The sequence below is a fragment of the Furipterus horrens genome, unplaced genomic scaffold, assembly GCF_987537825.1.
Source record: "Furipterus horrens unplaced genomic scaffold, mFurHor1.1.pri manual_scaffold_15, whole genome shotgun sequence".
NCBI classification, from domain to species: Eukaryota; Metazoa; Chordata; class Mammalia; order Chiroptera; family Furipteridae; genus Furipterus; species Furipterus horrens.
In genome coordinates this window covers 4,588,232-4,615,407 of record NW_028327185.1, presented here as the reverse complement: position 1 = coordinate 4,615,407, position 27,176 = coordinate 4,588,232, and positions in this window count along the sequence as shown.

The following is a 27,176-nucleotide window of genomic DNA, read 5'->3' as shown; positions in this document are numbered from 1 at the left end:
TAAAAATTAAAAGCACTTGGAGATTAGAGGCTTTCGCTTTGTTTCATCCTGTGTTTGCCATTAAGTGGTTAAAAGTTCTAGAAGGATAAATACGCATGGCCACATTGATGAGAAGGCAAAGGAAACCCTAATTGCTAGCCCCCGTTACAAGCTACGGCTATTTAACATATCACATGGGGGAACTTTGGGAGCATTAGACAGGAGGGTGTGATTCAAGTAATTCTTAGTCACTGAGCATCTATATGTGAAATTTAACAATATGTACTCCAGCGATGAGCACAGTCACGAGGCTTGGGGTGGCATTTTAAAACAAATTATATCCTTTTGTCCTCCGTAGGCAAAAGAAAATAAAAAGAAAGAAAAAAGAAGGAAGGACTAAAAGAAAAAGAAAGAAAGAAAGAAAGAAAGAAAGAAAGAAAGGAAGGAAGGAAGGAAGGAAGGAAGGAAGGAAGAGAGATTACATATGATAATAGTTTGAAGACACAGTGCTTTCTTATTAAAAAATAAGGGAATTTCTGAAATAAATGAACGGAAACCAACTGAATTTAGCTTTTCAAAAACATGCTATGTTATTGTGGAAGAAATGTCACAGAAAAATGGTCAGAGGAAAACTGAATCAGCACGAAATGAGATGTTTTGGGGGTTATTGAACACTATTCATTTTCATGGAAATAGGACAAGGTTATTTAGCACAGGTGTTTCCGTAATTGTGATGCATTAGCAGAATTAGCCGTGTTCAATGGCCCTCAGACCTGCCCTGCCACCTGTACAGGAAATGGCCTGCTGTGACTGCCGAGAGATGTGATGGGAAGCATGTTCGGCAGAATTAAGTCTAAAACCTACTTATGGTCCTATTGCCTTATTTTGTTAGCAAACACCTTTCTTCCAACACTGTTATTCCGGAGGAAAAACACACATAGGAAATTAAGCGCGATGGGATCAACTGACCCAAGTTGGAGAAAGGAAATATTTGGGAAAAACAAAGCAATCAAGCATATCCCAAAGTTGAAGAGTTTTCTAATATTGCAGCTATGATCAAAAGGCTGCTTGTGCTTTAATCTCAGAGGATTCTAGATACAAATTCAAGGGCCTTGAACCCAGCCAGCTAAAGGCGACTCTCTGAGAGGATCCAGTGTTAATATTCACATTTAACTTTTCCAACCACTGATCGGATGATTAAGATGCATAGACAATATGTGACTTTTTAGGCCAAGGTGGCATTCTTTAAATATCAGTGTACGGTGCTTGCATTTGCAGAGGATATAAATATTAGATGATACAGAGAATATTCCTTAATAATCGGCAGAGATCAAATGTACTTTCTTATGCTAAAGAAATGTGGAGGGTACCATGAAATCATGAATATTTTACTCAAACTTGTTTCCAAACCACTGAATTTAAAGGCTGGGTTGCTAGTCACCAGAGTTTGTTGCTTTGGGATTGACAGCCTTGACTGAATGTTTAAAAATCAAGTGAATCCATAATTACATAGTATAAACTACTATTTTCATATGTTTTGTTAGAAATTAAACACATACTCAAACAATATTCTTAGGTCAAATAGTTGACTGGATGACTAAAACATTTCTTTCTAATAAACTGTTTTGTCTTTAAGAAGAATTTTCCAATAGACCTTTTAAAAGTAACATATGCCATAATTCACATAAGTTATGAAACTGAGAATTATAATTTGATTTGTCATAGACAAAGCCCAAATGATTACCGAATCTATTTTAATGTCAAATTAGTTCAATGGTACCAGCAGTTATATGTTATATTAGAACTTAGATCTGTGGAATGAGTGTGTATGTGTGAATATGTGTGGTCTTTTATTTATTTATTTTATTGTCAAGCCCAGAACTGGTCATTGACAAATAGTGTATTTATTCTAATTCCTTTTGTTGGGACCATATGGAAATTTCATCCTACTTCCACTTCTGGAAAAATCTAGAATAACCTCCCATAGTAAGAGAGTTACTCTATGATTCTTCTTACTAGAAAGTAATGCCTTATGGGCAGACACATAGTCTGTTTTGTTCCTGCTTAATATTGTGCCTGCAACCGATGCAGTCTAGTATGTAGTAAGCACTAATTAAATGATAAACTGAATTAATGAATACATGACATAGTTACTTTCTAGATGAGAAAATTGAGACTCAGATATGTTAAGTAATTTAAAGAAGTATAGCATAAAAGTTAGGAATTTAAACTCTTCAGAGAGAAACTCTGGGTTTAAATCAAGATTTTCTTGCTTCCTCTCTATGGAATGAGGTATATTTCTTAAATACTCCCTTGTTTTTCTTACCTGTAAAATGGAGGTCATAATGTTTTGATAACCATCTGCTTAGATTACGTGAAATCATTCATGTCATGTGCCTAGCAGAGTGCTTGAGACTAACAATTTACCACATTTAGTAGTTTTTATAGTTACCTGCAGACCCAGGATCATCATTCTGGGGGGGGCGGGGGGGTTAAGTTGCTAAATTCATAAACTAAGACTGATTATAATATAAACTTATTAGTAGCTTCTTAAAGTTCATAAGAATTGACCCTAAAATCACCTAGACCAAAGAATGGCTGAGGAGACTGACCCAAGGAAGTGCTGTGATGTGGGTGGAGTGACCACACACCAGCAACAACGTCCCTTCTTTGATTGGATCGTGGCATCATAGATGAGAAAAGATAGAAAAGGCAGATAAACAGACAGGCAGACAGACAAACAGGCATACAGATACATACATGGGTAGATATGCATAGGTCTAAAAATCCATATATAGACAGGTAGATTTTTAAATATACTGCTACATGCAAATACATTTATTTATGGTTGAAACAATGACACTATTGTTTTTCTTTATAAAATTTATGTATATTTAACTAATGCTCTTATGCTTAAAACTCAAAATTTTAAATTTCATACCTAGTTTTTAGAAATTGAGGAAAATATTTATTCTATAATGTTAAAGTTTCCCAAGCAATTTACCTTTGGAAGTAATTTTGTGAGCCTTTTAAATGTAAATGATACTTAATTTTAGTAGTAGACCCTTGAATGCAATGGCTTCTATAGTTCTATATTTTAGAAGTAAATAGAAATACATTGATTGATAGTTCTAGAGAAAAATGTCTATAAAAATGTTTGTAACAGGAAAACATTACTGATGTTTACTATTAAACAAGGAAAATTAAACAAAGATCTTATATAAATATCTCATTAATTCAGATTGCAACACATCCAATTGTAAAAATAAATTTATCTATATAAAGAGATATTTACAAAAAATTAATTAAAGAGTGATTATATTCTATATGAAATAATTCCTCCAAAAAAAGAAATAGGAGGATTCATTTAATTCAAGTCCTCCTTTTGTTTTAAATTGGTTATTTAACGACAAGTAAATCCTAACCAAAAGACTAGGGTGAAAATCCTGAAATATAGTTAGATGTCACTTACCCTTGTAAAAATAAACACAACTAAAACTATATCATAAGTTCGTGGTAAAAATGTACTGGAGTTTCCAAAGATCAGTATTAACTTGGGGAAATCCCAAACATGGGGGCATAAATATCGACCTGTTTTATTTTCCTAGTATTGATCTCCTGATTCTGCCATGTAGAATCTGCTCTTATTGGCCTTTAATAGCAAATGGACCTTGTTCCATAAGTTAATTTTAATAGAATTGTCTTATTTCATGTTTAAAAAAATTTTAGTTGAATGTTAAATAATTTCAAAAATTACAAGTCAGTCAAGGACTAGTCTATATCTCAAAGAACAAGATAACTACATTTGATATATGAACAGACCATGCCTAAAAATGTTGTAATTCTCTGTAAAAATTAAGCTAGAGATCTTTCTCTCAATAAAGCTAAAAAGAATAAATTTTTTTAAAAAACAAGAATGAAAAAAGAAATATAACCCCTTTGGTTACTGACTAGATTTTGATTACCTAGGTATTTGATAGGCTATGTTGATAGACATTTGATTGTTGATTGGACGTGAAATGAAGTGTGCAGAAAGGCGAAAGCGTAGATACGCAGGGAACTGAGTCAGCACATACTTCATGTATTCATACCTACTTTGCAGTAGTTACAGGCTCAAGGCCCTTGGCTTTGCCATGTAATTTCCCATATGTCTTAGTTACTGACACTAGATCTCTGTACAGCAGGGATGGGATGAGAGTTTAAGGGATATTGAACTTGGTGGCTTTTTCCAATGAATGTCAATTGTAGAGACACCTGTGGCCGAACGCTTAGCACCAATCCCCTGGGGAAATGGGAGATTAAATCACTCCAGTTCGAGACTTGTCTACTACCCATGGCATCAAAGTCTTACAAGCTCAAAGGACTTTTATATAAGTTCAGTATTTCCTCCAACATTTAATGCGATACTAAATACCTCTTCTAAATACGTTGCTGCAGTATTAAATATAAAGCATTAAACACTAAGCTTTGTGAGATAATCCATCGCATACAGACTGAAGAAAAATTTTGCCAGATTTAACTTAGATCCATAGGGGGAAAAAATTAAGTATGTGGCTACATGTAAAAAAATAATATCAAATCAGGGTTACTGACTGTAAGATAAATTATAACACTACTTAATGGGGAAATACTAGATGTAAATATAACACATATAATAATGATGACCAAAGTATCAGGAGCAAAGGAAACGTACTTAACTCTCTCAGCTTCCATTCATCTGAACATGTATTTATTTCATCCTCGTTATTTCAAGAATCATTTCACAGGCTGTATAGTTTGAGATAAGAGCTCTGTGGGAATGGATGTGTTTTCTCTCAGCACTTTATACAGATCATTCCTTTGTTTTCTTCCTCTTTGCTGCTTTCCTTGAACTTCCATATTTACCTATGTATCATACTTGTGTATCTTTCTTCTGTGTCTTCTTTCAAGATTTCTTTTTTAACTTTGGTTCTTAGTATACGATCTATATTATACAAAACTCCAACTTATGCTGCATCTGGGTTTCCACCTTAATTCTGTTATGAAACCTTACCTGTTTTAACCAAGAAACAATAATAATATATCCAAAATGTACAAAGTCAATTAATGTCTTACAGTTAAGGCAGACACCTAATTGAATGACTGAATTTTCCTCAGGGTGAAAATGCTAAGAATTATTTGCTTTGCTCATTCTAGAAAAGAAATAATATACTACTTTCTTTTTTAAAAAATAAATTTATTTTATGTATTTTTAGAGAGAGAGGAAGGGAGGGACAAAGAGAGGGAGAGAAACATCCGTGTGTGGTTGCCTCTTGCACGCCCCCAGCTGGGGACCTGGCCCGCAACCCAGGCATGTGCCCTGACTGGGACTCAAACCAGTGACCCTTTGGTTCACAGGCCAGCGCTCAGTCCACTGAGCCATCCCAATCAGGGCCATAATATTCTACTTTCTAGTTTTGTTTAAGAAATCAAGAGAGTACAATTTTAAAATGTAAATTTTCAATAATCATAGTATCTGTAGTTATCTATTATTACTCAGATACTCAATAATAAAAGGCTATTTTACTTTATTGTCATTTTTTAAACTTTAAAAAATCTTTATTGAAGATTTTTCCATTACAATTTAGCCATTTATATGCCCCTCCCCGCAGCAGTCACCACACTGCTGTCCCTGTCCATGAGTCCCTTTTCCTTTTTGCTCAGTCCCTCCACCCTGTAACCTCCCCCCCACCCCCTTGAGCTGTCAGCCTGCTCTCCGTCTGTGAGTCTGTCCCCATTGTCCTTGTTAGTTCAGTTTGTTCATTAAATTCCCCATATGAGTGAGATCCTACGGTATTTGTCTTTTTCTGACCGGCTTGTTTCACTTAGCGTGATGTTCCCCAGGCCCACCCATATTGTCACAAAGGGTAAACTTTTCTTCTTTTTTATGGCTGAGTAGTATTCCATTGAATAAGTGCCCCATAGATGTTTTATCCACGCATCTACTGATGGGCACTTGGGCTGTTTCCATGTCTTGGTGTTTGTGAATAATGCTGCCAAGAACATAAGGGAGCTTAGTTCTTTTGAAATGGTGTTAAACTTCATAACACTTTGAAGATGCCTGTACAATATCAGTTTAAGCAAACAGTCCTAATTATGAGCAATACTTTAAAGTTCTTAAGCAACCCAATGCATTGGCTTGCTGTACCAGAAAAAAATCTACCAGGACAATCATTTTCTAGAATTTAAGTAATAAATGGGAAAAAAGAGACTCTTACAGAGATATTTTATCGCAGTGAAGTGGCTGTTTATGATATATGTAAAATTTTGAAGGAGTTCTAGAAAATTAACTTCATGAGATTAAGTACAATTATATTGATTGTCACAATTGTCTCTCAATGTTTTTCCCTTTTTGGAAAAAATCACTTCTGTAACAAAATTTAACAACAAAGCATTTTGTTAGAATAAGCCTTGGTTTTATATATTTTATTTCCAAGGCAGATTGTGTTTTTGTGTGCATGTCTATATATAAGGAATAGATAACTGATTTATTAAGGCGCACTGAGCAATAACTGTCAAATATGCCTTCCAAAATTAATTTAATTAAATGCTTGACTCCTTAATTTCATAACTTGTGGTTTTGAGTGGATATGAAACTCATCCAATACTCTTAATTGAAGAGTCATATCTAGCCACTCCAAGGATAATTTGGACTGAACAAATCTATTATATTTGACTTAAAATTAAATATAATCTAATATGGCAGGAATTTTTTTAAGTATACTTTATCTTGCACAATAATCTAAATCAATACTATGAATAATATTTCTACAGGTGATATTATGGGTTTTGTATCTATATAAGTTAGGAGAAAATTAACGTGGAGCTATTCATAGGCATTAAATTTATAATTGGAATTGAACACTGCAAGGTAATCAGTAGTTCTATCATTTTAATTACCCATATCAATAATTAAATTGCCAAATTTATTCTGTGTAATGTGATCCTTAAAAAAAACACATATGAAACATTTATCTGATTCAAAGCATCATCTTCTCTGAAAATAACCTGGTATTTTAAATGAAACTTTTATTCTCCAAAATTGTAGAATTTCTATTGAGAGAAATGGAAATTGTTTAATGTTTTAATGTTCAAACATTGGTAATTTTGAATTATTAGGAACTTCCATTATTATTAATATTTTTGCATATGGAATATTTTAATTTTGTTCATTAATTCATGCATTAACAAATATTTATTGACTATCCATTGCATATTGATAAAAAAGAGTATTGATTTGAGAGAGAGAGAAAAAGGGAGAGAGAAAGAAAGAAACATCAGTCAGTTGCCTGTCACACACCCCCCATCTTGGGATCAAACCTGCAGCCTAGGTATGTGCCCTGACAGAGAATCATATCCACAATCCTTTGGTTATAGGGCAATACTCCAACCAATGGAGCCCCACCAGCCAGGGCTTGTGTGGCTTCTAGAATTTTGTTTTAGTACAAGGTCAGGAACATGGGTATTTTTCTTGGTTTTCTTGCTAACTGCATATCCATGCTGTTTTTTGGATGAAATTCTCTATATGTTAATATCTCTTTAACATGGTGACTATTTGATTTCTATTTTATCATTTTTTGTTAAATATAATTGGAATTTTGTACCTTTTACACCACTTGGCCTGGACTGGATATTTATAGCTTTATACTGGATCTATAATTGTTTATATTTTTAATGGTAGTTTTAAATTGAAGTAATAATGTGTTCTTTTCTGTTTTTACTAGAGAATAAAACATAAAACACATGAACTCTTTTTGCAATTTGATGGTCACCAAGGTATCGATGCTAATATATGAAATTTATAGAATCTCCTTGTTGATTTTGTACAATCTGATTTTAAAAGGAATTCACACTGAATGCTGATGTTGCAAATGAATGAGATCATATTTGAAGCTGAGATTGCTTTTTGTTCTGGTTTAGATCTTCAATAACGTGGTAAATTAACTAACTGTATTGTCGCACAGATCAGCAAATAATGTAATAAGTAACAGCCACTGACTTTGTTCAGTGACGCGCAGCGTTGTTCTAACGGCTCTACGTCCCCTAACTGGTTTAAGCTCCACCCCGATCCCTTAAATTAAATCCTATATGTATCTCCTTCCTACAGATAAGGAGATTTAAGTTTTTGTCAGTTAAGTACTGGTTCCAAGCCGGTAAGGGAAGAGAACTGAGAAGTAAGCCACTAAACTCCGTTCCTCTGGAACTGGTAGGAAGGATGCCTTCCGTGACTGCCGGTGGCTGGTCGCAGGCTGTCATTTATGGGTCTGGGCCCTGGGTGCTGTGAGCGCACCCCGAGGTGCGCTTTTAGCGACCTTTTCCCCGTTTGTGATATAATTTATACCTTGCATATGCCGTCCTAGTCATTTGACAATATTGTTCTCGACTGGAAATAAAACATGCACTTTAAATTCCCTGAGATTGGGATGGTCCGTTAGTGATCATACGTTTTGGGTCATTGATTGCTGATGAGCAATATTATAACTTTATAATGGAATTAGCACCATGTTTATAGCAAACCACCGCTTGCTAAAGTCAACTGCTCTATGTACCAACCAATGAAAAAAATTGAAAGCCTGATGTTCAACTGTTGAATAGAATAAAATGTATTAGGATTTGTTAAACAGCAACAACAAAAGAAAAAAGAGACAAAAACAGGGTTTAATGAGAGCCCTAATCTTTACAGATTGGCTAATGCAGACTCCAAAATGCAGCTTTGCTGCAATTGCTTCTGCTCTCTTGATACAAAGTATTAAACGTAGTAAGTTTCCCTCTACTACATGGAAAATAATAAGATGTAAATTTTACAGTTATTTTTTATTTGATGTTTACAGAACGTTTTAGCATTGACAAGTTGAAGTTTATTTCAAATAAATTTGGAATTAGAGCTGATTTACTAGAGCCGTATATTGTGAATTACATAGGCAATATATTTCAAAATATGGATATATATTGCCATTGCAATATAGAAACAGATTGCTTATTTTACCATGGCAGGATTATTTTGCTTTAGGGAAGGAATATTAAATTCCTCGAATATTTGTTGAGCTCATTTCTAGACATTGAAGAAAGTGCTTGTCCCAGGTGTTTTAAACTGAAATGATATAAAAGATTGCACTTCCTTGCATGAGCTACTGCTGCTACATGAGAACCTGTTCTGAGCCCTGGCTTCACACTCTGCACTTCAAGGGAATAATCTGCCAGCTCATGACTAGTACACACACACACACACACACACACACACACACGACAATATTCTTTTAGGAATTGAACACTTACCATGTGATTCAGCAAAGAACCTGTTCATATTAATAACTAATGAGGGATTTCCCGAATACATTTTATATCACTCATGTTATTTGATAACTAACATTCATGTCAAAAGTACGCTCATTTATCGATAATGTGAGGAACTTCTTTATTTTTACTTGTAGTTTGATTTCGTGAAATCATGGTGGAATTGCCAGCATAAGTTGCCACAGATACCAGAGGTCAGCAAAAAATCAATAGGAAGCATTCTGTGAAAATCAATGGGCTATGTGGAATTGTAAGAGGGTATTGTATTTTTATTATTATTTGTAAAGTGTGTCCTATATATCTTTTATATCCAGACCAAAAATATAATAAACTCATACATTATTTTCATAGAGTTCTTGTTAAGCATATTACTGAAAATAACTCACTCGGTAAAGGCTGCCATATTGAGAAGAAATACATAGTTTAGGAAGTCTTAATGAAAATATCGAAAGGGTATAAATACAGAAACATTACAAGATTCTCTCATGAACCGGTAATTAGTTAGTGGAAAAAATAAAGACTGGCAAATAAAGAAGTTTAATAGCAAGAAGAGTTTGCTGTCTGCCTTTTTACTGTCTTGTGATGGGCAACTCTCTAAAAGGCCACCAAGGATCCCTGCTGCCTGCCCCCAATGTGACCTCAGCTCAGAGGCTTGTTTCTGATGAACCCACAGAGCAGCCGTGAGAGGGCGGCACCTTTGAGACGCGGGGACAGAAGGCTGACTTCCACTTGCTTCCGCCCTTCATCTCTGGCTCTCTGCGCCCACCTGCCCTGATACAGCAAGTTGCTAAGGATGATGGGAATGGCCGTGGAAGCATGCCAGTCCCCAAGCAAGGGGTCCCACGCGGGCCCGACCCTGGTCTACACCTTGATGTCAGCCCACGAGAAGTCCTAGCGACAGGTACCAGCAACTTCTCCCCCAGATTCCGGACCTACAGACACTTGGAAATAATCACTTCTGTTGTTAAAAGCCGCTAGATTTTGGGATACGTTGTTAAGCAGTAAATAAACAACTAGCAAAAGCATCACACAAATAAAGTAGAAATTCATGCCCATTTAAACTGCATTTAAATGCAAAATAAGCGCCAATCTCACATCCTTAATTGGTTCCTCCACAAACTACTTTAGTCTTAACCTGGTTCTTTCAAATTGCTTTTTGAATATTTAAAACCTTAGTATTAAAGTGCTTTGTAGCTAAGATAATTCTGGTGTTACTTCCACATCAGCACTGAGGTAGTATGAAAATATTAAATCTTAAATGTCTGTTTAGGAGACTGAACCAAACGAAGGAGTAAAGTCATTATGTTGGTACATAGTTTGGAAGTGACTTCTAACAGTTTCAACTTGCGCTCTCTCTTAAACGCTAGATTTATGATGTTTGTTTCACATGGATCATAGTATCCATTCAAATTCCGTATTATTTTAAGAGGAAACAGCCAAAATAATATTTATCTCAGTAGTTTGTTAATATACCAAGTTGCTGATTTCTTTTCTTTTTAATATTTATTTGTTCATTTCTTTATTTATTTTTAGAGAGAGGGGAAAGGAGAGAGGGAGGGAGAGAAATATCACTGTGTGGTTGTCTCTCACTCACGCCCCCAACTGGGGACCTGGCGTGCAACCCAGGCATGTGCCCTGACTGGGAATCAAACCAGCGACACTTGGCTCGCAGGCCGATGCTCAATCCACTGAGCCACAGCAGCCAGGGCCTGATTTCTTTTACAAATATCTTGGATGAGGGTGCCACATTAATAATTATCATAAATATAGTCGTGATATATTTTCTGACATAATATTTTTATGATGTAGAAGGTTGAGGTCATAATATAACCAGGAATTTAAGTTATGGTTTTAACTGGACGGAGTTTTCATATTGTCCATTTTTTCCTTAAATTTGAATGTGTGTACAATTTCCATCTGCACAGCAGTTTCTAGTGATCAGAGTGGCACATGGCAAAGCTAACTAATGCTCTCCCTCTAATATGGTTATAGAATCTCAACTATTACCTCAAATGAAAAAAATATTTCACTTCAAATATTTTTTTGAAAAGCAAGGGACATGTGCATTCCATGTACATTTGACAGCTCTGAAACTCCAATAAGGAACTTAGGAAGAAATAATCTGAGTTGTGTGTCCTGTGACAGTTTCTATGTATTTGGACATTTCATGCACATATTTACTTAAGTATAATATATACTTAAATGTGTTTTTACCTTGATTAAAGTTATTTGATTGCTTTTTATTTTCTTTAGATATTTGTCATTTATCATCCAATCTTTACCCACAATCTTTTTCCATTGGCTTATTCTGCTCTCCCCGACCTGCTCTTAATACTCATTTATTGTGGTTTATCACTTCTGTTTTAGAAAGAACGTAGCTAAAATATAATCTGTTGTGCTCATAGTCTTATTTTCAGTGAGCTCATATCTTACCATGTTACTAAGTTTCATTGGTTAGCAAGAGAGGCGGCTGGAAAGTAATTATTTATAACGGATAGACATGCTACAGTAAACATCCAGGGTTTATTAACAAAATTGATGATCTAATGAAGTCAATCAGCTTGATTAAGGAGAAAGAAAGAACACTTCTAATACAATTAGTTACTTTTTGTATGCCAAACATGTTTTGTTGAGATAGATCTCCCAGGAAGCCTCTATGTCTTATTAGACATCTGCTGTAATAGCTAAATGCTTTTACAGTAATATTCAAATATCTCTAAATGATGTTTTCCTAACCTATGAAATCCATTACTTTGAAAACAATGTTGTTATTATGGTCATAAATATTTCTAGAAAGCCTTGTATTTGAAGGATAATGACTTTGCCTAGGTGGAATTCTAATGCTGGTATACCTCCATTGCAAAGTTAATGAAACCTAAAATGGGGTGTTCTTGAACATTCCTTGAATTCCAGCAAGTTGTGTAATTTGTGTTTATTCATGTGCTGGAGGCTGTTTTTGAAAAAAGAAATTGTTATTATTCCAAAGGTATATTTTAAGAGAATTTTTCCATCAGTCAGTGACTACAAGCAGAATATAATAAACAGAAGTAATGTTAAGTGCTTTAATGAATAATGAAGTAAAACTTTTAAAACAGCATTTCAGTATATGGAATTAAGAAAGTAGGCCTTAAAAAAAAAAAAAAAAAGAAAGAAAGAAAGTAGGCCTTCATTAGGGAAAATGTAATTACTAGGAGAACGTTATGACCAAATTTTCTAGACTACTGTATGCTACTTTTTTAGCAATGGCTTTTTTCCATTTAAGACCATGAAACAAAAAGTCACAACTAAGTTTATATTATGTGAGCAACATACTTTTCTCATCGACAACTGCTTTATTTTCTCCAACTGTTCCCTCTAAGTAAATAAAGTGCATCATGTTCTTGATTTATGGAGGCACATTCTCTTGAAAATCATGAAGATATTAATTAGATATTAACATTTATATTAAATACTAAATATTTGTTAAATATTAATGAAATATGTTTTTATACCCAAGGTCAGAGTGTATGTGTACTTTTTTATGTATTTTATCTTTGTCTCTCGTGTAATTTGCTCTTTCATATGCTTTTGACTCTTGTTCACCAAACGGAATTAATTAAAGAACACTGTATAATAATTGCTTTTATGAGAAGTATATTTCTAGACTAAGTCTTCTCTGTCTTTTCTGGTCTGGGAATCTGTGTAGCAATACAAGCAGGACTTTGATTTAGTTTGAATGACCTAATATCAGCCTATTTCCTTCATATAACAGAAAGAAAAAATTTTAATGTTGTAAGTTGAGTTCTAACCTACACACTAGATGCCCTCCCTCAACAGCAACAAAATTGTGTTTATTCATTTAGAAAAAAGATCATGAAAACAGGACTATTGATATATGCCTCAGTTTAGTGCTATTAAGAATTAAAAATTTCAATTTCAATGCCTTAATCACTTCTCATTGAGTGTAAAAAAGAAGAAAGCATATCCTCTAGTAATAATTATTTATGGACTAAGTGTATTTAAAAAGTATTAAACTACTGTAAGTTGAAAAAAAACAGAGCTGTGGAAATTTCTATGTAGGTTGTACCTTCAATGTACTTGCATTTCAAGGCAAAACATCAGAATTACGTAGCAGGCCTTTAAAATAGCAGCCAATCCTTATTAATTTCCTCTGGTATTTATTGTCACTGTATTAACTCATTTGGTATTAATGCACCTGCCATAACTCGTTCTCTGGGATTTCCACCGTGACTTCAGCAGTGATTAATTGCACAATTATTTTAAAGGGTTCCCTATTTTCTCGATGCCTCCTACCTGACACAGGAGGTTGAGCTGCATTTCTGCAGGTAGAGACTAAAGCGGGTACATTTGTCTTTTCTTCATGGAGTCAAAATTAATCCCTGGGTTTAGATCTCATGTTGCTACTGGAACTCATTTTTTGCTATTTTCCTTCATAATCTCAATATGCCAACCGGATAAAAATAGCATCTTTTCAGGATTAATCATCTAATATAGGTGGCTCTATTTTTAATGTGGATGGGAGTTGGGACATGAAATCGATGATTTTTAACAAAGGCAATCAAAACATGAGTTCTCAACTAAAAAAAGGGGGGTGGGCAGCTGGGAACCTGAGAGAATGGTGGCTGGACAGACAGGAGGAAGTGTTCCCGGCCTGCAACGGCCCCCCAGAAGCCACAGCATTGACAGGCCTTCTGACTTTCAGGGGGCGTGAAGTGGGCACCGCGAGATGCTCTTCTTGAGATGACAGAGACTAGAAGTAAAAACGACAGGCTCACTTGTGGAACGTCACGCCCACAGGACATATAAACTATTGCAATTGTATGGGACACTTACATGTGTGCACATGAAGAGTTTGAAGTAGCATATCCTATTTTCTCCTATCTTAATTGTTTATTTTTCCTGTTTATTTGCTTCTCTACTAGTGTTTTTTTTTTTTCCTCTAAAAAATTTTACATTAATTCAGCCAATTCTGATTCCCAGGGAAAATGAGTGAAAATAGGGTGTATGTAAATGTACTCCCCTCTCTCTCACGCTGTTATCTTTCCTCTCCCACTGACCCTCACCCGAGCAATTACACACATGAAGGAACACCTATTACACACAAGGGAACCCTGCTTCTCCACTGCTCAATGTCCTTCCTCAGCCTTTGGTTATCTAATTTCCAAACCAAACTTTACAACATATTCCAATTCTTCAAGGAGAGCAGCTCCTACATTGAAAAATTCTGAATTTTTATTTGCCGTGCGTTCTATTAGATGCAGTGTTAATGTACTGCCCTATAAGTCAGGGTGTGTTTGGTGACTTGGGGTCAGTGGGCAGCCACTATTGTAGAAGCAGATCGTTTAGCGGAGCATTCCGTTCTAGTGTATAGGGGCAGTATACAAATATTGCCTTTCAGTTAGTGTTTCCATGTCTCATTTATTTATTTTAAAACTAAATTTCAAAAATAGACTTACAATTTGCAGCACTCAAGATAAATGTACTTTTTAAAAATTGTTGTTTTATTACAGTTGTTCCATTTTTTCGCCATTGCTCTCCCCTGCCCCGCCCTCCGCCCCCCTCCCCCACAGTCATTCCCAACCTGTTATCCGGTCCATAGGTCGCTTATACTGGTTCCTTGACCAGACCCTTCCCCCTCTTTTCCCCCTTCTCCTAACCCCACCCCCCTTCTGGTCACTGTCAGTCCATTCCTTGTTTCCCTGCCTCCGGTTCTATTTTGCTCATTTGTTTGTTTTGTTCATTAGGTTCCCGTATTAGGTGAGATCACACGGTGTTTGTCTTTCACCGCCTGGCTTTTTTCACTAAGCACAATTCTCTCCAGTTCTTACACTGGAAATTAAAGATGTGAGAGACAATCTAATGGAAAAACATAGGAGAGAAAACCACTGCGAAACTTAGGACTGAATCATACAATGGGCCCTCTTCTGTTCTAATGACATGAAAATAGCAAAAATGTGTAAAGCAACCGCAGCCAAACATAATAAGAGATGTTTAAGGCCTGGAAAGACGGAGAAACCTCTGCGAAATGACTCTCAGTTGTTGCAATAAGTGGCAGCTCTGGCCAAAATACTAAAGCCATCTGAGATACATTAAAAAAACAGTTTCAAATAATTAAATAGAGAACAAAGAGATAAAAATGTAAGTAAAACAGAATTATATGAAAATAAGACTCAGAAAATGGGCAAAAAATTATGAGAAACTGCTAGGAGATGAAGTAAAATCAAATGATGGTATAAATCTGAAGATAGAATGAAAGAAATTAAAGATATAGTTATATAAAATGTGTCCAAATGAGCACAGAAAAATAGATATGAAAAACAGGAAAATATATGAAGCTAAATGAATAAAGAGCCAATAAATATCTGATGAAATGTATCAATGATAAACTTCACTGAAAGAACCATTACACGAGAAATTTGTATACTAGAAAATTTTGGAAGGTCTGAAAAGTAAGATATCGTGATTAGCAAATGCTAATAAATAGGCTGATGCATCCCAAAGGATATTAGATCTTACCATTTTTTAAATTGAACCTAATATCCTAAATAAAAATAAAAGGCAGGATGAAGGTTATCTTTGGTTTATCTGTATTTCAAGAATCTTCCTAGTTTTGTTTACAAAGTACTAAACAACTTTTTATTCTCTATTTAGTTTCAGTCTTCCATTTTGTCCGAGGACACAGCTGTCCTGGTATTCGAACGCAGCCGGTCCCGGGGCCCACGGGTACCAAAACCCACGCATGCTCTTTCACGTGCCTTGTATAAATAAAATGGCACAGAATTTGCATATAACCTACACACATCTTCTCATACACTTTGAATCATCTCGAGTTTACTTATAATACCTGACACGATGAAAATGCAATAGAAATAGTTGCTGGATTTTATTGTGAAAGGATAGTGAAAAAAACATCTGTACAAACAAGCATGGCGGGCCTAACGCCATAGTGTAACATCTGCAACAAGATAACATCCCTGCCCCTCGGATATTTACAATCCCAAATTGGTTCAATTCACTTCTTGAAAAAAGTCAAATAGTTTCAAGTTTCATTTGCAAAATTGTTAGCCTAAACCTACTTCACACTGTTCTTTATTTAAAGCCACAGGCTGTTGAAGACACACATTGGGTGTACCCTGAATCTTTATTCCCAGCCATCCCCAGAGACACATACACTCCTGCCCCACTACTTGAACTCTGAGATGCAGTTATTATCCTAGGACAAATTTTCAGAATTAGAATCTGCCTACAGCCAAGACCACTTGTGAAAATAATAACTCTTTTATTAAAAGAATAGGTAAACATAGTGTTGAAAAGAACATAAACAAGGCAATTTGGGAGTATGTAAAGAGATGGCAAAATTTTTTGATTAACGATAATAGTTATTAAAATTTTATTACATGTTTTGCGACATTCTCAGTGCATTACATGTATTGACTCATCTAAGGTTTCTTGAGAAACGAGTGACATAATATTCTTCTCATTTTAGAGATGACTAAATGCGGAGATCAGAAAACTTGCCCCAATTCACACAGCGAGAGACCCCTGGCGTCCGGCGATGCACCCCGTCAGTGACACACTCCGGAGACCAAGGTAAGAAACATGACTGTTACAAACGAGAATTTGAATGACCAGATGTGCAATCCTGTGAATGGCGGGCCTTTAAAGTGCTCTTATTGCTGGTAGAATTTCTGTTACTTTGAGAATAATCAGGCTTACCTCTATAATGTATTCTAAAGCTGAATGTTATGTTTGCGCTTTTTATTATCAAAGTTGAGGAATGGACATTAAGGAGAGCGTTGGCAGAAAACAAAATGAACTATCTTATCTAGAGGTGCATTGGTGCATTGAGATGTAATCTGCACAGAGAAAAATATTTCATTTGCGTAGACAAGCTTATCTGTGTTCTCAGTGTAAAGCCAATTGAAACTTGCCAGGGTTTCTGCTTTCCTGTGCTTTGTATTATTTTCAATTGATTGGAAAAATGTTAATATTATGGAAGTGGCTAAAATTATTAAGGGAAGAATGTTACTTGAATCAAAATTTATTATTTCTTTTGTCTGGGATAGTTAAGATAATATTAAAACTTCACAGCTCAAATGTACTCTTATAGTTAATTATTTGCTATAAAATATGTATTCTAAAATTATTAAACTTTAAAAAATTAATTTATTCAATATATACATTTCAATTTTATTCCTTAAATATTTCTCTGTTGATAGTGGCAGAACATGAAGTATGCTTATTAAATATACACTTACTTCATCTTTACAAGTGTCTGAAAATACCTCCCCTCCCTTGTGTCGGGAACTTCTCAAGTTGTGGAAATAGAGACGTAACTTCCTTGCTCAATATAATTCATATTCTGGGGGAGAGAAAGTGAGAAATTGTTGTAGTAAATGAAGTGAAAGGATAGATACCTGGCACCCTGAGAGCAGAGATGAGTATGTAGCCAAATTTCAAGGGTGGAGAGGAAAAGAGGAAGGAGAATACATATACAAGACTATCCTTGCGGACTGGGAGAGGAGAGCTATCCCTTACTAATATTAGGTGATTAAAAAAAAAAAAAAAAAAAAAAAAAAGACAAAGACAGGAACCATAGAATTAAGCATTTGCTCCAAACAGTCAAGACTGAACTCATCCAACCAGGCCAAAGAACAAAAGGTTTCATCTAGTCACCTGGTCTTGCCTTGAAAAGGTTAAAATGAATGTAAGTTCTTAAGAAGTGCCTCTTTCTAAATCCTGGAAGGTTTTGCATTTGGCTGCATCTTCAGCAGAGTATCTTCTGCTAATTAGCTGCACATTAGCACCTGTGGCTCAACCCTGGCGTGATCTCTACGACATATGGATGGAAGAGGTTTGGGATCTCTAAAACAAATTCCAAGGAATATTTTTATGAGCCAATTTTTTTGTTTTATTACTGCAATGTTGAGTAGTCTGCAGTTAATAGCTTCACTGGCTATGTTTTAGAAAATAATTAAATTTACACATAGAAAGCATCACATACCTTTAAATCCTATTATTTTTATAGTCTTCCATGACATTAATATTCTTTAATGGTCTTCATTAAAAGAATAATTTCAATATGTAAAACAACCACATTAACATTTTTTATAATGCAATTATAAAATGAGAGATGTAAAAAATCTACAAGCTTTCATTGAAGATATTTTGTTTTATCTGCCAAAATGCCATTTTTAAGTGCTTTTGATATTTAAACATGGAAAAATAAAACTTAAAATGTTTTGTTTCATATATTTATGAAATGTTTTTTGCTTTGTAAGAGAACATATGCTCCCTAGGAATCCACTCCACCCCCGCTAGCCACTAACACCAACGGGTAGAGCCTAATCTGATTATAATCCATTTTGAGGAGTTCTAGACCTGCTGAGGGACCAAAGAGACTATACCCAGAGAAACTGCAGGACGTAGACAGTGTGTACTGAGGAAACCGGGTTCTGGGGTGCTGGAGAAAGAAGAGTTTATCGGTATGGGAGCACACTCTCATAGTAGTGGGTATAGCGTGCTTTCCAGGTCTCCAAAAATGGACGCAGTTATACTACATGACTGCATCATGGATGTCTGGATAAAATAATAGCTCATCCTCGGTGCAGGACAAGTGCTAGAAGGACAAAGACAGACAGAAGCACACGGATCAAATGGTTCATCGCAGAAGGAGCTGGTATAGAAGGGACGCGTCATGCAGGGCGGGAAGACCAGTCATTGTCGTCTGTGTCACAGAAGGGCCCCGCACATACCTGGTTTACCAAAGTGCTCAGTAACGCGCTCATTAGAGAGGCCCCGGCGTTGTCGGAAGTTGGGTGCTGGCTGTTCTCCGTGGGCCCCGGGGTGGCTTGAGGAGATGCTTTCGGAGAACTGGTTTCCCTGGTAACAATGGAGATGGGAGGGTTTTGAAACAAAATCCAGGCGGTGGTGGTGAACCATCCAAAAGAAGGTGGATGGGATTGTCGTACTGAGCGACAGGGTCAGTGATTTCTGTCCCCTCGTGATGCATATGGGGAACTTTAACTCTCAGTGACAATGTCATGGTGGATAACGACCAAAAACAAGGGAGGACTCGGGAGATAAAAGAAGGGCAGTGCAGACAGGTCAAGAAAAAAGCTCAAAATAAGACGGACATTGTACTTGATATATATCCAAGTTTACCATTGATGTACAGTAATAAAACCACGGAAAGGGAAAACAAATATTTCATCTTGAATTAATAAAGTTAATGTAAAAATCAAGTGCTATCAATAAGAAATGCGTAGATAAATAGAGATGGAACGATACCGTTTGAAAATAAATGTATGTTAAAATAAATAAATAAATAAATGGATGTTAATGATATAATACAATGGCATAAACAGAAAATTATACCTCAATGTTATACAAATAAATTTTAAATGCATGCAAAGCAGTACTACAAATATAAAGAAGGTCCCATCTTTCTATTGTACATCCTATAGATTTCAAAAAAATGAATAAAGTCGTGTGTCCACCATTATATTGTCATTCAGAGTAGTTTCACTCCCCTGCGTTCCACCTACCAAGCCATGTTGTTTTAATCTGCAAAGAACAAAAACAGTGTGAATTGATTTTCCTAAGTGAGGACTCCTCCAAATCCAGTGGAAATATAAATTTTGGCTCACAAGTGAGTGTGCATTTCATAATGTGATTTTAACACATTACAAATTAATTATGTTTGATTTATTCTTGTTGTATTCATGGCGTAGGCTCTGTGTTACATCCTCTAGCTGGTTTGGCAGTTTATTCTGTCTTGATCTCTAACTCACAGGCCTGTTTTGCTAGTTTATATGAAATGCTCTTATTTTACCTCAACCAAAGTAAATGGTTGCTCTGTGGTGGGAAAATTATGCTTTTGTATTAATCTGTTCAGTTTTCTCTTGGTTCATTGATTTCATTTTGATAATTTGTCATGCACAATCAATAGACAACTAGTTAATATAACTGAGTAAGCTTTATTGCTTTGACTTTTCTCTTGACTCCCTTCCCAGTCTCCTTTTAAATTTTCATGAACTCTATTTATTTTATTTTTATTTAAGTTCCAAAAATATATTTTTATAAGCCTTTAAATTATTTCAGTGGCATATTTTGTCTTTGAATTTTATACAAGTTTTACATACATTTAGTATTTTCTGGATACTATTTTATTTCAAGCTTGAGAATAAATATGAAATGTTTTATTTTTCTGAGATATTTAATAAAAACAAACAAAGTTAATATAATCAGACAGATTAGTAAATAGAATGCTTTCCCATAAAAAATGGTGACTTTTATTTCACCACAAAGATCATAGCTTATGTAATGAATAGTATATAATGAAAATGTCCCAAGCTCTATGTCAACTTGGATGAACCACAATGTTCAGGTTTTTAGTCAGACGTCATCCTGGCTATTGCTGCAAAGCTGTTATTTAGATGAGCTGAATTAAACATTTAAATCGGTAGACTTTGAGTGAAGCAGATCACTCTCCACAATATGGCGGACCTCATCCAATCAGTTGAAAATCTTAACAGAACAAAGACTGACCTCCCCACAAGAAAGAAGTAGTTCTGGCAACAGACTGCCTTTGGGTTCAGACAGCAACTTGAACCACATCCTGTTGGTTCTAGTTCTCTTGAGAACTCTAATAAATGTTCTTGAAGGTAATTATCAGGCACATAGTTTTTTGGAACAAATTGGGTTGCACCAATACTTGCCATACTTTTCTTAAAATTATATTTATTTTTTATTGAAAATTATATTCATCACTTATCTGTCTAGTGGTAGTGTATTTGTGGTAAAGATTAAAAATACTAAATCATAAACATTGAGCCAATAGTGATAATCTAAATGTGGGTGGGAGTGAGAAAGAATTGTGTGCTGCTAATTCATTAATTTAAGACACTACTGTTTTTATTTTACTTATACATTTGGAAACTTTTCCCCCCATCCTGCAGTTGCCTACCGAGTACACTTCATTGTGGCTCAAATCCCATAACTTAGTCCAGAAGACTTCTGCCCCCGTAATGCAATGACTAGATGACCAAGGGTATAAATCATCTTGTTTAAACAACGAAATGATTCTGTGAAAGCGCATAAGGATCCCCTTCCCTTTCCTTTATTAACCTAAATGTCCAATTAAATGGAATTTTTCTTATCCGAGTTATTAGTCTAACATTCCCCCAGTATTCTGTGTACTGGAGACATTTAACATGGTCTTCTGTAAAAATAAGTTACATAAAAGAAATAGATTGACTCTAAATTCTATTTTACTTTCTATTTTTCAACTGAGCTGGCATAGTTAACAGTAATAATTTGGTGTGTGCAACATGACTCTATTAAATCTATTTTAAGATACTGTAATCTCTCATTATTACATCTGAATTACCATACTGCTTTATTTGTAAGTAGCTCTGGGTCATTACACACCCTCAAAATGTGATAAATCAGATTAAAATAGTGAAGGTATTAGAAGAAATAAAAAAATTAAATTCCACTCATAATTAAGGATGTAGCATAGGAAAACTTAATTTAGAAAAAGATGAGCATACTACCTTGGGGAAATTTTGAAAAGGTCATACAAAGACTGATTATTAAAAAAAAAAAAAAAACTCTTTTACAATTCCTATGTTTTTCTCCATGATACTTTAATGATCAAAGATTTAGGGAGAACCAAGAGAAAATAGTACATATAGAGTTTTTCTCATAATAGTTTTAATACCACATCTATAATTTACAAAAATATTGTATATAATTTTTGTTTGAAACAATATGCTGAAAGCTGGATCAATAATTTTAAATGTCCATATGATCACATTATTATTTTACTTTTATAAAGCATGAGAAAAATAATGACAGTCACACGTCCTAGCTTAAGGAATAGCAGTCACACCCTAGAAATACAACAAAATGTCATGTAATTTCCTAAAAAGCTAGGTCGGTGAAATATACTACAGTGAATATTTATTAAAATTTATTTTGAAATGAATGTTATTACATTCATTATTTCAGGAGCTCAGTTATCTTATTGAGCCTCTAAGCCAAAGCCAGATGACTGAAAATTGTGATTTCACGCTGCTTCCCACAACATTGTTTAAGAGCCAGCTGACCCTACATGTTGGACATCATGTGTTCTTGGCGCTGCCAAGAGCCTGCTCACTTGGCGGGCCCTGAAGAGCCTCGGAAAATATAGGTAGATAGATGGTAGGTAGGCAGGTAGGTAGACAGATACGTAGACAGATAGATAATAGATATATTCTTTTCTGAACACTACACTTTTTTCTATTTGAATATAATCAAAATAACATGGCATGTATTTTAAAACTAGTTTAAATTCACATCTTAATTCAAATTCATATATCTGTTTTTTTTTAAATTTTTCAATTACCATTTGCATTCAAGATTATTTTGATGAAAGGTTGTACACTTTTACCTTCTGCTACATACATATTTATAACTAGGCAACTCCCTTATGAGAAAGACAAGACAGACTAAATTAACGTTTCAAAATACATTTATCCACCTGAATGAAGGGTATGAAACACAAAAACTGCTACTTTTCTGTGGGTTTATAATGGAGAGTTATTTTAAGGTGGGCTAAAAACTGACTGAAATGTCTTTGCATTTTGTATTTTCATCATAATACATCCAAATCATTACAACTTCATATTTTCATATTTAAATAGAAGACCTGGACTTTGGGGTTGTGCAGAAATTATCTATATGGTGCATTCCACAGGCTGAGTGCCCAGGAAAGATGGAGTTTAATTTGTCCTTGTTCCTCCATCAGAAAATAATTAAATATCAATAGAGAGGTGCTGAAGTGTAGCCATGTTTTTGAACTAGAGTTTCATTAATTCCCCTTTCTTCTTATATTAAATGTGATTTCAAATTCAAAGTAATTATATTTGGACAAGGTTCTTTGGTTTAAAAGTGAAGTTGATTGTAGGAAACTTAGCCTCTCAAGTACTTGAAAGCAGTAAACAATTACAGCCCACCACATATGTGTCTCTATTCCTAAGGAAGTCACCATGGCCTACGTTTAGTTATACATATGTTTCCACATTAATAAAGGATTTATAACCTATTCGTTATGAGGGTTATTTTTAAGGAAATAAAAATGCATTATTATTATCTAATTGGTAATCCTTTTACACAATTTAAATTTTAATTTTTGTTAATAAATAGAAAACGTTTTATTTTTTAATGTGAGTTATTTTACAAGGGGTGTGTGGCACATACATAAATGAGTAAATGAATAGCTTTTTAAAAAAAAATGTTAATGGGCTCGTAATGTTAATAGGCCAGGAAGTAGATAGAACTAGTCAGTGAGAGATGTTGGCTTATTCTCATGAAGAGTCCTTTTGTGTCTGCTAGTTGCTTAAAAAATAAAGGGCTGACACCAAGTTGGAATAAGTCGATGTCAATTCTTGGTACTTCCTCAGAGGGAAGCTGATATGAATATGGAGCAGACAAAATCAAGGTCTTGATCAGGACTCAGAGAGGACAGGGAGGGTAAGCGAGGCATCTACCAGGGAGCTTTTTCCAACCTCTGGAATAATGCTCCCTGTCGGTCTTTCTGAACGAATGGAGTCATGGGGCTCTGTCGAGGTGACCTCAACAAAGTCTTCAAGCACTTTAAACGTATTCTTTTATTCCAGTGTGTCACATGAGAGCCACAATTGCGTCCCGCTCATAATGAATGCTATTATCAATGAGGCTCTTAGATACCTACTTACCTTCCCACATGTCCTCTTACAACGTGGGAGCTAAGTGACACTAAATTGTAAATTTAAATAAATAAATATTAACTGGACACCAGGCTCTGTAGTGAAAGCAAAGTTGAGACATATTAATTTTTTAAAAATCAATTGTATTCCTGTGTGTCAACAGCAAACTATTAGAAATAAGATTTTGAAAATAATTCAACTTGCCATGGCCCCCAAACCAACGACGCAGGAATGAATCTGACAATAAATATGAGGGTTCTGCGCCAAAACAACAGGAAGTGTTGGTGTAAATGAAAGCAGGCCTGTATATTTAGGTGGAAAGAAGCTTTTTCACATGGATTCGAACACTCAATCTTATAAAATTGTTAATGATTTCATAAGGTTCATTTTTTAGAATTCGCAAGCTGATTCTAGAATATGTATAAAAATATGAAGAATCAAGAATAGTCAGAACCATGTGAAGGATAAACAGGGGGACTTAACTACCAGATATCAAAAAATAGTATTAATCTATAATAAATAAAACAGTTTGCTATAAGCAAGGAATAAATAAACGAATCAATAGATTAAAATATAAAGTCATCGAAAGACTCAAACATGGACATAAGCTGATGTGTGGCAAATGTGACACTGTAGTTCCTTAGAGAAAAATCCACCTTCTTGATCAGTCTGGCTGAGTGCTGGACTGTCAATTTGGAAAACTGGTGCTTCGACCCCTTCCTTACACTGTAGACTAAAAACCTACCCCTATGCAAAGCAAATTGGCCTTTGAAGAAGAATCATTTTGTTTTGAATCTTCTCTACAGAAAATTCCCATAAATAAAAGCGATTTCATAAATGTAGTCATGATAGACCGCCTTTCTGCTATTAAAAACATGGAAGCAATGGCGAGGTCTCACCGCTGGGTGATGGTAGAGCCGGTTCCAACCAGCTGGACGTCACACTGGCCTCTCTGCTCTTGAAGTGTCATTGTTTAATGCTTAGCACGTCACTGGGTGAGGACAAATATGTTTTGGCCTAGCACACATCTGCATTATTAAACAGCAATTAAAGTTAAGAGTCTTTATACTGTTCCTTTGGAAAATGCATCGTTAAGGTTAATTTTTTTACGTGGCCATATATATAGATGATAACAGTCAAAATAATACATGAAAGGAAGAAAACTGAAGGGAAATGACACATGTTAATATCAAAGGACAGGATTTTAATATTCTTATGTTTTCCCATATTCATTAATTCTTCAGAAAATTATTTTAATATGAAATTCAAAAATATAACAAAATTCATTTACTTGTTATATTTTACTCACAATTGTTACAAAAATTGAGACTCTTAGCAGTATTCTTATTTATAATGAAAAAAGTTAAGACCTAGTAACTCCAAAGCTTATATCAGTTAATGCTTGCTTCTTAGTCTAAGATACTATAAATCAATAATCAACCTTCTTCATTCCAAATGTCCAACATCACTGCATTATTTGCAGTCATGATAAGTATAGATTTCACTTGGAAAATTAACAGTTTATTTTAAGACAGTTAATAAAGAAAGGGTTAATATCTTGCTATGTCATCAAATGTGAAAGATATGTATACAACAGTAAATTACTAAAGAGGATTAACTCCATTAATTACAACAGTTTGTGAACATTTCTGTAGAGATCCAGTATGATTTATATTTCAAATGTGAATTAAAAACCATAAAGCCAAACCAAAGTATCAGCACAGAAACCTAGGAGACCCAACACCCAACAGCCAAGCAAGCGAGCAAGCCTTTCTCATTTGGGGATAAGACCCCTCCATGGCGGTACCGCTGCAGTTTCCTGTGTTCCAGAACATACCATGATACCTGTTGGAACTCTAGGTAACTGCACACCCGATCGGATAAAATGTGCTATTTCTTTAGTTTCTGCTTTAAAAATAACATTTTGGCTTATTTGGTGAGTCATACAATACTATTTTTATTTTCAATCAACTCTACAATAAATCTGAGCAGTTCTCCATTTTGAAAGTGCATAGGAGACTTTATATTTTATTTTAATATATTCCTTTGCAGGGCAATGTGGAGAATTGTAACTGATTATATTTCTACTGGGCAGCTTTTACTTTAATAAAGCTGAAACTCCGCTTCCCTACAGAGTCTGTCAGCCACTCGCTTTTGTCACTGTTCAGTAATTTTCTGTAAGCATTGTGGGCTCATGGGAATTTCCAGTGTAGAGAACGATATGACATTTGGTAGTGGTAACACAAAAATTAAACTTACTTTGAGGTAAGCTGTTACCAGTGAAATTTAAAACCAAATTGTCATTAAGTATTTTAAAAGTAATCTCAACTTAAAAAATATATATTTTGAAAAATTTAGTAAAGAACATATTTAAGATTTGATTTTACTTAAATGTGAAGTGCTATATATTTTCTTTTGAAATATATGCTCTATTTCAAGGAAAAATACTTGTAGAATCAAAATGATAAACATCTTACTGATCTCATTAAAGGTAATATAAATACTACTTTTTATGTATCAGATTCTTTTGGTATTTATATTTGTCATACCTTAAGGATTTAATACATATTTCTTAGATGATCATTATTGTAACAGACAAAATATTTCAAATTATAAGCACCCATGGATGTTCAGATTTGGTCTTGAACATTCTTGTTATTTTGTAAATATTTATAAATTTTATAAAATGCAATCAATTCATTTCTGGAATTTTTAACATAAATATTTTAAGCTTGTATGATGTATTTAGTATCATTTCATATTGTAATTAAAATCATTAATTTTCAGAAGAGTTTAAAATATTGAGATATATTTGGGGAAACCACTATCATTTTCATTATGGGTTAGAATGTGGTCAGTTCATTTTCTCTTCAGGTATTTATCTAGCACTTGTAAGGTTAGTAAAATATCCAATTTTTATTTAGGCATTATGCCAAATAATGAGTAAAGTCAAAGCAGAACAATAATTATGATTAAATAGTATCCTGAATATAGTCTTTTATTTCCTAAAAGACTCTGTTGCAATATCTAACTAATATAATTTTACATTCTTTTGGATGATGTAGGCAACTTATATTTTATTACTAGGAGCTTATTTGAACTTTTAAAATGACATATTGAACAGAACCGCTAACATTTTGCCAACTTGACTCT